Consider the following 13,240-nt stretch of genomic DNA (forward strand, 5'->3'; position numbering starts at 1 on the left):
AAAAAAAAATATCAAGGGAGGAATTCAAGCATGCTGCATAAATTTGCATAAGTGAAAAGGAGCTGAATATTAATAGTCAAGAAAATGAGGAAAATGCCTTGAAGGTATTTTAGAGACCTTTGCCACAGCCTCTCCCATCACAGGTCCAGAGGCCTAGGAGGGAAGAATGGTTTCAGGGGCCAGGCCCAAGGTCTTTCTGCCCTGTGCAACCTTAGGACACTGTGTCATGGGATCCTTGGAGTTATCTCTTTGCCAGCTGGAAACCTCTGTGGCTAGTGGCATCTTCTGTCTGAGTATTACTTACACCCACTGGGTTTCTTCCACCCACTCAGCCTGGCAGGCTGTGCTTGGCTTGCGCTCCCAACCTGGATCCCACACCTGTGAAGGGCAAGGCAGGTGTGGAGCAGTGAGGTATGTGTGGGCGAGTGAGTGCAGGATCCAGCCACAGTGCACAGCCAGGCAACCTGGCTGCTGTGGTGGAACAGGCAGCTCCAGGCACAGGCACAGATGCCAGCTCCATGCAAGTTTGCAGCTGGACCAGATGTACTGCATGTGGCTTTCACTGTGGGTAACTGTGTCTGGATGAGGAGAACACAGTGGTGCCTGGAAGCCTGGAGACATCAAGAACCACAGAACCTCAAAGAGGATGTCACAGCCTTGGCTCAGGGAGTCCCTAGGTCTGGGCTCCCTGAAGGTCAATATCTCTTCTCTCCTTCTGACTGCTCACAATGTGGCAAGCAGGGGGGCATGTTTCAGCCCTGTTTGTGTTACTGCTCTTTTAGTCATGTCATTCAGCAGGTCCTGAGTTTTGGTCCCATGTCTGGGAAGGATGATGTATGTGGAAAACTAGAGGGTGAGCAAGGCATAGCAGAGCTTCATTGAGCAGCAGAACAGTTCTCAGGAGACCCAAAGTGGGTAGCTCCTTTCTGCAGGCAGGTCGTTCCAATGAGAGTCCAGCTCTCAGCAGAGAGGAAAATTACAGTGGGTAGCTCCTTTCCACAGGTAGGTCATCCCAATATCTGCAGCCCTCATCAAAGAGGAGACCCAGGTTGGATAGCTACTAACTGCAGGCAGGTCGTCCTGTCATCTGCCCAAGTCTGGCTGAGTCCAGGGTATTTATGGGTTTCAGAGGAGAGAAAGTGTGTGCTGATTGGCCCATGGGTAGCCATGGGCAGGTCTGGAAAAAGCACCTTAAGTTCTCAATCCAGTCTGCCGAAGTGGCAGCCAAGCCCCCAGGCTTCAGACATTCCCTGGTTTGAAGGTAAGGTTTCACCAGGGACCCACCCCTTTCCACCTAGGAGACTGTCCTGCCTTCTCCACCATCAACCTGTCATCCATGGTGCCCAAGCAGTTCATGCCAAGGGGTGCCTGCATGCCCATGCTGAACCACCCTTAGCCACCCCTTGGCATCCCTCCCATGCTTATCAGCACCCAGAATCTGAAGGGGGCCGAGGCAGCAGGGGGCTGCTGTGTCAGCTCTGCCCCAAGCATGCACACACCCAGCCAGGTTGCAAGAGTACCAGGGCTCAGCCTCAACTTTGCTCCAAAATTGGAGTGGGTGGCAAGAGCAGGGAGACGCCAGTCAGCAAAAGTAGGCACTTCTAGGCCTGCAGGGACAGGGGGCCTCCTCAGGCCCCCAAGAGCGCAGGGATGTCTGGGTCTGCAGCCACAGTTGGGCAGCTGCAGATGTGCCCACGAGGGCAGGGCTCTCCTCTCCCCCAACCCCCACATCCCACAACTCAGAAAGGGGCGGGACTCCTTCCTGTTCCTGGCCCCCGGCTGTCTCTGTGGAGCCCATGGCCCTGCCTGCGCCTCAGGCACTACAGCCGGCCTCATGAGGACGGCCGCTCCAGATGTGCTGCCACTGCCGTCACCTGCATCCTACTTGCTCCTGCTCCAGCTGTATCTAAAAAGGCCCCAGGTACATCTCAGGCCACTGCTCCAGAGAGTGCAAGCTATAAACCTTGGTGGCTTCCACGTGGTGTTAAGCCTGTGCATGTACACAGGGCAAGAGTTGCCGCTTGTGAACCTCTGCCTGAATTTCAGATGATGTATGGGAATGTGTGGATGTTCAAGCAAAAGCCTGCTGCAGGGTGTGGAGTCCTCATGTAGAAGCTCTACTAGGGCAGGACAGAGTGGAAATGTGGGGATGGAGCCCCCACACAGAGTCCCCACGGGGCACTGCCTAGTGAAGCTGTGAGAAGAGGGCCACCATCCTCCAGACCCGGGAATGGTAGATCCACTGACAGTTTGCACCATGTGCCTGCAAAAGCCACAGACACTCAAAGCCAGTCCTTGAGGGCAGCCAGGGAAGCTGAGCCCTGCAAAGCCACAGGGACAGAGCTGCCCAAGGCCTTGGGAGCCCACCCCTTGCATCAGTGTGGCCAGGATGTTAGACATGGAGTCAAAGGAGATTATTTAGGAGCTTTATGATTTCATGGCTGCACTGCTGAGTTTCCTATTTGCATGGGGCCTGCAGCCTTTTTTTTTTTTTTTTTTTTTTTTTTAAGCTCATAGGTGAAAGGAACTTGCCTTGTCTCATGTGAGAGTTGGGGCTGTGGACTTTTGAGTTAATGCTAAAATGAGTTAAAACTTGAAGGACTGTTGAGAAGGGATTGTATTTTGCAATGTGAGAAGGACATAAAATTTGTGAGGTGCCAGGAGCAAGATGATATAATTTGAATTTGTGTCCCTGAACAAATCTCATGTCAAATTGTAATGCCCAGTGTTGGAGGAGAGGTGTGTTGTGATGTTATTGCATCATGGGGGTGGATATTCCCCCTTGCTATCTGCATGATAGTGAATGAGTTCTCATGAAATCTGGTTGTTTAAAAGTCTGTAGCACCTCCCCCTCTATTCTCTTCCTCCTGCACTGACTGTGTTAAGACAAGCCTTCTTCCCTTCACCTTCTGCCATAATTAAAAGTTTCCCGAGGCCTCCCCAGCCATGCTTCCTGTATAGGTTGTGCAACTACAAGCCAATTAAACCTCCTTTCTTTATAAATTACTCAATCTCAGATAGCTCTCTATAGAAATGCGAAAACAGACTATTATAGAACACATAAGCTTTGATGAGTGGGCCTTCTGAGCCAATACCCACTAATGACTATTTTACTTCAGTTTGCTGAAAATTCACTACAACAAAAACAAAATTTTAATGCTCTTATAAATTGTTAAGAGTTGATTAACAGAACATTGTAACAGAATCTTGTACTATACCAAATGTCAGATTTCCTTATGAGATTATGAGGATAATGGCAGTTTTTGTTTGACACAATGAAATATGGATAACCTTTATATGGACAGTTGACAACCTACACTGTATTTCTGAGAATAAAACTGCAGTAACTTGACAAATTAGAAAGCTAAATCAAAGAAACCAATGGACTTGCTCATACTGTGAGCTAAGTGATAATTCCAACAGAAGCAACTATATGCTTTAAACTAAATTATACTACTCAAACCGTAGCTATTGTGAGTCACCTAACCTTAAATTTCTAAAACTTCTTGCTTAATGTAAAAATTGTGCTGAGTGTTGTAGATTCTGTATGAAGACAAAAATGAATCATAGAACCAGAATGATAGATAACTTTTTATAAAAATTATAAGGCAATAACTGGCCTTTCCACCTCATTTTGCTATTTTACTTTGTTGATTTGTATTTTGATTATGTTTTCTTAGCCTGTACCACACCAAGAGGTAGAACAATACTAAAAAGTGAATAATAACTCAAGGGTAGAGAAAACACATTTATGTTCCCTCATATTCACCACACATCTCTATGATGGAAAGTGAGTATTCAGAGGCAGGAATGAACTAGTGCTCACGGGTGAGGGCAGCAGTGTCTTAATGTGCAAACCAGATCCACCCCACAGGCGGACATACTTCATGAAAATGTTTCTTTCAAACCTAGTATTCTGTCATTCAGGAAGGGTTTCCAGCCAAAACATTTGCTGGCTGTCAAGAGAAAATGAAAAGCATTCTGTCAGTTCACTGCCTTTGGCATCAAAGGGAAAAAAAAAAAAAACAGCTGTAAGTCTTTGTATAGTTCTTGTCCCATGGCTGCTAGAAGGGGTGACAATGCTCAGTTCCCAGAGAGAGAAAGAGACAAAGGCTATGAAACTATGTGATTGCTTGCTGCTTCCATGACACTTTGTCAGGTCTTATGGATATGAGCTGAAACAGCAGCTACTAAAATTGTTGCCCCATTCTCCAATTCTCTCCCAACCTGCTCCACTTTTTCTAGTAATTAAAAGCCTCAAAGGCATGTGACTCACTTCGTAACCACAGGAGGCTAGATCAAAACATGAGTAAAGTAAGCAGCGGCACATGTGGTATAACCTGCAGGATTATCAGAATCCCTTGTTTTACATTTTCTGAAGTTTCAACATTAGACATTCTTTTTAAATTAATAATTAAATGTCTCGATAGGGAAGGAAGCCCATTAAACATATTCAGACCACATTTTTACATGTCCTGACAAGAGCGTCCTCAGCAAATAAGAAAATGAGGAGCCTCCAGCAGGAGAAAAAGTGCTGATGACAGGGAGTAGTGGAAGGGGTCAAGGCAGAAATGGCAACTGAATGAGAAAATGAGCATGCCTAAGACAAAAAGTCACCCTATGTCTAGTTCTGCTAGAATCGTTTGCAAGTCAAAGGCACCTTTACTAACAGGTCAAAAGGAAAAAATCCTAAGAGTTCTCTGGAATAGTAAAAATAACGACCTTAATAAAAAATTTGTACCACACTTTGAATTTCTTAAAACATATGCATTTATTGACAAGGCAATAAATATGAATAAGATTAGCATTTTATTTGCTTTCACATATGCAATTGTGTGTTACATCTTGCCTCAACTACTGGTAGTTAATGCTCTTGCTCTCCATAGGCAAAAAATTAAGGAGTTGTGTGTGTGTGTGTGTGTGTGTGTGTGTGTGTGTGTGTGTGCATGAATGTATGGGAGGAGATGAAGTGGTGATTAAGCACATTCTCTTAACTACAAGAGAGTTAGGTAAAGCGCATGTTGTTCAATATTTAATCAACTTCATACTCTTGGAGAAATCTTTGCATATGTATTTTTTCTACATTATTGTGATATTTTGCTAAGAGTTTCAGCATTTGTTTTTACTTTCAGGTAATGACTCTAATTATAAAATCATTTGTAGTTTCTGCAAAGATCTAAATGTTACTCAGAACTTTTAAAATATTTTTATCATAATCATAATTCACAATTCACTAATGATGATTTATTATTATAGAAGCATACATAGCCATAGTCTGTGAATGATGACAGTTTTATTTTTTCTTTTTAAACTTTGTACCTCTTATTATTTAATTTCTTGCTTTCTTACAGTAGCTGAAAACTCCAGTACAACATCAAGTAAATATTATGATAGTAAATATCTTCCTATCATTCCTGATTTCAACAGGAAATTTTTCACTAGTTCACCATTAAGCATCACAATTTCTATAGATTTTTTTGTTGATACTTTCTTTGGTAATTTAAGTGTTTTATTTTTCAGTAGTTGTGTTCACAGCATATACATTTCTCCTTCAACAAGCAAGTATTTTTAAATTTTTGGAGACTCTTTCTCTCACTAGGTAAGAGGAAGGAGATCCCTTGCTATAAAAGCAGTTGTTGAGACCTAACAACCTGTTACCATAACCAGTGGGCCATCTGCTTGTTGCCACAGTAGTGTGATTTCTGAAGCCGAGGTTAATATTTTAAATGATAATATTATTATATTAATTTTATAAGGTTATCTTGTAAAACATACTGTTGGTTAATTTTATGTGTCAGCTTGACTGGGCTAAGAAATTTCCAGGTAGCTGGTTACACATTATTTCTGGGCATGTGTGTTAGGGGATTTCCAGAGAGATTGCCTTTTGAATCAGTTGATAATTTTGATTGACTAAAAGCATTTAAAAGCACCAAGTCATTGATTTTTTAACGTTAAAAAGTTTATTCTATTTATCTTTATTTTAGAGTAAAGGGGTACGTAGGCAGGTTGTTAAATGGGTATATTGTATAATGTTGGGGCTTAGGCTATTAAATGATATTGACATGATCATATGATGTTTTTCTCCTTCTCTTTGTTAATTTGGTAAATTAACCTCATTGATATTTAAATGTTAAACTAATCCTGCATTCCTGCAATAAATCAGTGAAGTTATGTATTTCATAGTTCATGGTAGAGATCTGTTATATCAAATTACTTTCTCTTATATAATCTTGTGTTCTAGTTCTCTTGATCTAGCAACCTCACGTACTCCCATACGTACTAGTCCAGTTATTGTATAGGTTGCCTAGGTGCTACAGCTCCTTGATGTCATTTTCTCTTTTAGTTTATCAGGGACTTTCCTAACAGGATTATGTTATGATTTAATCTTAATTATCTGGTAACCAGAAGGAGAAATGAGGCTAGATCTTAAAGGACTGCATGTATTGTCTTGCAAGACAGAGGACTTTGATTCATGTTAAGGCAAGAATAGAGTTCTAGCCTTTAACAGAGAACAGGGAGCAAATATTGCAGATCCACAAAGTTTCAGAAAATAGACAGATTTAAGATTGTCTAATGCATCAACCCTGATGCACACATCCAATCCCTCAAAGTCCCAATCTTCCCAATCCTGTTTCCAAATTGAGCATAGCAGACTTGCTACTGTTGCTGGGAATTCAACTTCCTCTAAAGTTCTGCAATTATAATTTTTACAAGTAAGTTTTTGCTTTGCTTTTTTGTTCTTTCTAATGCCTGTAAGAGATGGGAAGCTCGTGATATGCAACAAGGGAAATTCGCTCATTTTCAAAATTAGCCAAAAACACAGTCAGTCTTTCATTATCTTCAAGGCATCAATTGCTTTAGTAAGAGCCATATAATTACCAGTCCCTGTGTACAGCTCAATTTACTAGTGCATCCTCTTACACCATGAAACTACCACATGCTGGGGCCTACCGTCTCACTGCCAGTGATGGGATTCACATTGATTACTGGCCAGTGAGTGATCCAACTGCAAATATATATTTTATGGTCTGCTTCCTCCAGCCCCTCCTCGCACCAAGTGTCATAGGTTAGGTTCCCCAGAAAAGAAATTCGAAAAGGAACTTTGCATGCTGACATTTTATTGAGATGTGACCCCCATAATCCGCAACTGTGCAGATGTGAATTAAGCTAGATAGGGCAATAAGGGAAGTTGAATTGTGATAAAAAGGTTTCAGTCAATTTCACAGGAAGCTGTGAAGCTGGGATGGCTCTACAGACTTGTCTCAAATTGCAGCAAAAGTATTCTGGCCTCTGTATCCCTTCATTTTACAGTCATTGGATGCAGGTTGCCCCAAGGACGTGCATATGACCTTGAAAGAAATGTTTTCTGTCCACTGAAAGCAATTCCTGAAGCTGCAGCAATCAAGAATCCCATCAGCTGCGGAAATGAGTGTTTTAGTCCTGAAAGAATGGTGTCTGGGAGGCACATCACAGCATCCTCTTCTTTAAGTATACATTTTCCTACTGTTCTAGTGTTTACCCTAGAATTCAAAACATGCCTTGACCTATTAATGCCTATTTTAAAATAGTATCTTTACTGCTTCCCAGACAATGTGAGGACTTTAAAACCCTTTAACATCATTTACTTTTTCTACATTTTTGGTATTGTTGCCATGTATTTAGAATCTAACTGTATTTTAAACTCTATAAGATGTTTGTATTATTGTTTTAAACAGTCAATGATCTTTTCTACTTATAGAGATTTTAATTTTTACTGGTGCTTTTAAATTTCTATTAAAAACATTAGTATTTTTCCATCTGTGATTAGTTTTATCCTGTTTGAAAAAAAATCTAGTATTGCAGTTCTGAAGATAACAAATTCTCTTAGTTTTTGTATATATTTTTCTGAAAACACGTTATTTCACCTTGTACTTTTAATTGACATTTTTGAAGTACCACTTACATGTGATTTAAAAAATCACATATTTTAAACAGAATGATAATTTTTGACAAATATATACCCTTGCTTATCCACCAACCAAATACTGATGTAGAATATTTCAATCACTTCAGAAAGTTTTCCTCTCTTCTCTTTCAGTCAATCTCCTCTCCTACTTTTACTCAGGTGAACAGATTATTACTGTCACTATTAATTACTATCACTGTTAGGTAGTTTTGTAAGCTATATAATATAATTTGAATGAAGTCATACCCTATTGAGACTGGTTTCATTCATTCAGCACTGATGCCTTTGAGATTTATCTAAGTTAATGTGTGGATCAATGTTTGTTCATTTTAATTTTGAATGAGATTCGCCTGTAGACGTACACAATTTATTTATCCATTCACTTATGGATGGACATGTGTGTTGTTTCCAGTTTGGGGTTGTTATGAATTAAGTTGCCATAATTATTTATATACAGGTCATATGGATATATCCTTTCATTTCTGTTGATAAATGCCTAGAGATGGAATTGCTGGGTCACATGATGTTTATGATTTTTTTTTTTTTTATGAAAAGCAGCCAAAATATTTCCCAAAGCATCTCTACCATTTACTTTTCCAATTGGCTGTGAGTGAAAGCTTCTTTGGTCCATATTATCCCCAACATTAGGTATTGTCAGTCTTTTACATTTTGTCATTCTAGTAGCTGTGAAGAGGAGTGTCTTACTAATTTTAATGTACATTTCGCTACTAACTACACTGAGCATATTTTCATGTGCTTGTTGATTATTAGTGTATTTTATTTAGCGAAATGTTTGTCCAGGCTTTGGTTTATATTTTGTTGGATCGCTTGTACTTTTATTATTACATTGTAAAAGTTTGCCGAATATTCTATGCATAAGATATTTGACATGTAAATGCTTTGTAACTATTTTTCCCCTGGTTCAGCTTACATTTTCATTTTCTGAATGAAGTCTTTTGAAGAGAAGTTTTAATCTTGAAGTCCAATTTGTCAATTTTTACTTTTCCAGTTAGTGCTTTTTGTATGTGTTTAAGTAACATTGCCTGTCGTAAGGTTACAAAAGTTTCTCTTCTGTTTGCTTTTAGGTGTTTACTAGATTTAGTTTTTAGGTTTGAGTTAGTGATCTATTTTTTGATAGTTTTCATTTTTTAGTTATATTTTTAAATTAACATATAGTAAAATGGAATTTTGTGGTAGACATTACATAAATTTTAACACGTGTAAGGATTTATGTAACCACCACCACAGACAGAATACAAAACAATTGCATCATAGCCAAAATTTCCTCCTGTTGTGCCTTTGTAGTTATTTTCTCCCACCGTTTACCCCTAACAACTAATAATCTGTTATCTATCACTCTAGTTTTCTATTTTTGAGAATATCACACAACAGCCCATGTCATGACTATGCAACCTGTACAGTTCCATATCTAGATGATCCTTACTCTTGTTCTGCAGCTAAAATGTTTTTGAATTTTTGATAGTTTATGAACAAAGGGACTTGCATCTTTTTGTTGCACAGGAATGCATAAAGAATATAGTCAGTCTTTATGTCATATAAATAGAATCATATAGATTATCACTACTTGTGATTAACTTTCCTCACTTAGCATAATTCCCCAGAGACTTATGCAAATTATTGTATGTATAAATACTTTGTTCCTTTTAAATGCTTTGGAACATTCCATTTTGTGGATATACAAGTTTGTTTATTCATTCATCCATTGAAGAACATTAGGGTGGTTTCCAGTTATTGGCAATTATAAACAGAGCTGCTCAAAACATTTATTTACAGATATCTTTGTGAGGAAAATTCTTCAATTAACTTTTGTAAGTACCTAGGAATGAGATCAATGAGTCATATAGCAAGCACATGTTTAACTTTTTAAAAACCTACATTTTTTTATAATGTGGGTATATTATTGTACATTCCCATCAGCAAGGTACGTGAATTCCAGTTGCTATGCACTATCATTAGCACTTGGTATTGTCAGTATATTTTGTTTTAGCCGTTCCAATAGATGTACAATGTTACTGCATGGTCTTTTCATATGTTTATTCACCATTTATAGGTTTTCATTGGTGAAGTGTACAAGTATTTTGCCCACTTTAAAATAGGGATATTTGCTTCCTTCCTGTTGAGTTTTGACTTATTGATACAGTCTGGATACAAATCTTTTGTCACATAAGTGATGTTTTGAAAACATTTTATTCAAGTCTCCAACCTATATTTTATTCTCTTAGAGGTGTGTTTTGCCAAACTCATGTTTTTAATTTGATGAAGTCAAATTTATTATTTTATACATTTCTTGATTGTGTTTTTGGTTTCATGGCTAAGAACACCCTGTCTAACTCTTGGTCACAAAGGTTTTCTCCAGTGTTTTCTTCTAATAGTTTTAGAATTTTACATATTACATTTAAATCTGTGACTCATTCTTTGTTAATTTTTTAAAAAGGTATGAGGTTTTCCTCAAAGCTAACTTATTTGCATATGAATGTCCGATGTCCCAAAACCATTGCTTTTGCACTTTTGTCAAAAATATATTGGCCATGTTAGTGTCAGCCTATTTCAGTCTCTTTCTTGACTATCTCTTCTGTCCATTTATCTATGTTCCTATCTCTTAGCCAGTACCATACCATCTTGTATACTGCAGCTCTAAATTAAGTCTTAAAACAAAGTAATGTTATTCCTACAAATTTAATCATTTCTTTTTTTTTATTTTTTGCTATTATAATTTTTGGGGTCTTTCCATATAAATTTAAAAATAGTTCGTCTATATCTGTAAAAATTTTTGCAAGTATTTTCTTTGGATTGATGTCCAGTATATAGCTCAAACTTGGGAGAAGTAATATTTTTACTGTGTTGAGTGTTCCAATCCAAGGAGATGATATGTCACTCCAATTATTTAGCACTTTGGTTTCTTTTCTAAACTTTTACTTTAAGGGAGTACATGTCCAAGAATGTTACAGAGGTATATTGCATGATGCTGAAGTTTAGGGAATTGACACAGAAGTGGGGAAGGGAAGTGCTGGGAAGGAAAGGGTGTGGTACTTTTAAATGATATTAAATAGGGGAAGGGAAGTGCTGGATAGAGAAGGGCATGGTCTCCAGCTAGGGCTCCACCCCTGAGCCTGTATCCACAGACCTAGGTGAAAACAGGCATTTTTGTTTTCCTGTCCAAATGTTGCATTTCCCAAGACAACCCTGGCCTGCAACGCCGCCATCCTGTGCCTATAAAAACCCTGACACCCTAGCAGGCAGACATACAGGTGGCTGGATGGCGAGAGGTGCATATCAGCAGAGGAACACACAAGCAGCTAGATGTCAAGAAGGACATATCAGTAGAAGACCGAAGCAGCTAGATGTGGAGAGGACGTTGAGGGGAGCATGCCAGCATGCCGGCAGGCCATAAAACGGTGGAATGAGGCAGAGTTTGGCAAGATCAGTTGGAGGAGAGCCCGGCCCACTGAGCAGCCGAACTCCAAGGGAAAACCATCTCCCTTCGGGCTCCCCCATCTGCTGAGACCTACTTCCATTCATAAAACCTTGTACTCATTCTCCAAGCGCACGTGTGATCTGATTCTTCTGGTACACTCAAGGCAAGAACCCTGGGATACAGAATGCCCTCTGTCCTTGAGATAAGGCAGTGGTCTAATTGAGCTAACACAGCCACCTATGGATAGTTTAAACTAAAAGAACACCCTGTAACACACACCCACTGGGGCTTCAGCTGTAAACATTCACCCCTAGACACTGCCATGGGTTCAGAGTCCCACAGCCTACCCATCTGTATTCTCCCCTAGAGGTCTGAGCAGTGGGGCACTGAAGAAATGAGCCACACCTCCACTGCATGCCGTGTGAGGGGCACAAGAGAACTTTTCCTGTTTCGGTATGATTGAACCTATTACACTGGTATCAAGCATAGTATACATTAGGTAGTTTTCCATCCCTTGCAGCCATCTTATCCTTGCCCCTCTACTAGTCACAAGTGTCCGTTGTTCCCATATTTATGTCCACGTGTACCCAATATTTAGCTCCTACTTGTAAGTGAAAGCATGAGGTATTCCATTTTCTGTTCCTGCATTAGTTCTCTTAGGATAATATGCTCCAGCTGAATCTATGTTGATGCAAAGGACATGATTTTTTTTTTTTTCATGGCTGCATAGCATTTCATGGTGTATACGTACATCTTCTTTATCCAGTTCACTGCTGATGGGCACCTGTGTTGATTCCATGTTTTTGCTGTTGTGAATAGTGCTGCAATGGACATACAGGTGCATGTGTGTCTTTGGTAGAAAATTTTCTTTTCATTTAGATATATACCCCGTATTGAGATCACTAGGTTGTATGGTAGTTCAACTTTTGTTCATTGAGAAATCTCCAAACTGTTTCCCACAGTAGCTGGATGAATTTACATTCCCACAAACAGTGCATGTGTCCCATTTTTCTGAAGCCTTGCCAACATCTGTTATTTTTTGACTTTGTATCAAAAGCCATCCTGAATGGTGTGAGATGGTGCTACATTCTGGTTTTGGTTCACACTTCTCTAATGATTAGTGATGATGAGCATTTTCTTCATGTGTGTTGACCAGTTGTATGGCTTCTTTTAAGAAATGTTTATTTACGTCCTTTGCTCACTTTTTAATGGGGTTAGTTGTTTTTTGCTTGTTATTTTGTTTGAGGTCCTTACAGATTCTGGATATTGATCCTTTGTCAGATGCATATTTTGTTAATATTTTCTCCCATTCAATAGATTACCTGTTTAATTCTTCGATAGTTCCTCTTGCTGTGAAAAAGCTGTTTAGTTCAATTACATCTCACTTATACATATTTTTTTGTTACAGTTCCTTTTGAGACCTTAGCTATAAATTATTTGCTAAGACTGATATTGAGAAAGGTATTTCCTGTGTATCCTTCAAAGATTTTTATAGTTTTAGGTCTTATATTTAAGACTTTAAACCATCTTCAGTTATGTTTTATATGGTGATAAGCAGGGCTCCAATTTTATTCTTCTGTATATGAATATCTAGTTATCCCAGCAACATTTATTGAATAGGGAGCCTTTTCCCCATTGCTTACTTTCTTGAGTTTGTCAAAGATCACATAGTTGTCAGTGAACAGCTTTATTTCTATATTCTTTATTCTATTCCTTTGGTCTTTGTGTGTTTTTGTAACAGCACCATGCTGTTTTGGTTACTGTAGACTTCTAGCATTGTTTAAAATCAGGTAATGTGATGCCTCTGTTTTGTTCCTTTTGCTTATGATTACTATGATTATTCAGGCTCCTTTTTTATT

The sequence above is a fragment of the Papio anubis genome, chromosome X (genome assembly GCF_008728515.1).
Source record: "Papio anubis isolate 15944 chromosome X, Panubis1.0, whole genome shotgun sequence".
Taxonomy (NCBI): Eukaryota; Metazoa; Chordata; class Mammalia; order Primates; family Cercopithecidae; genus Papio; species Papio anubis.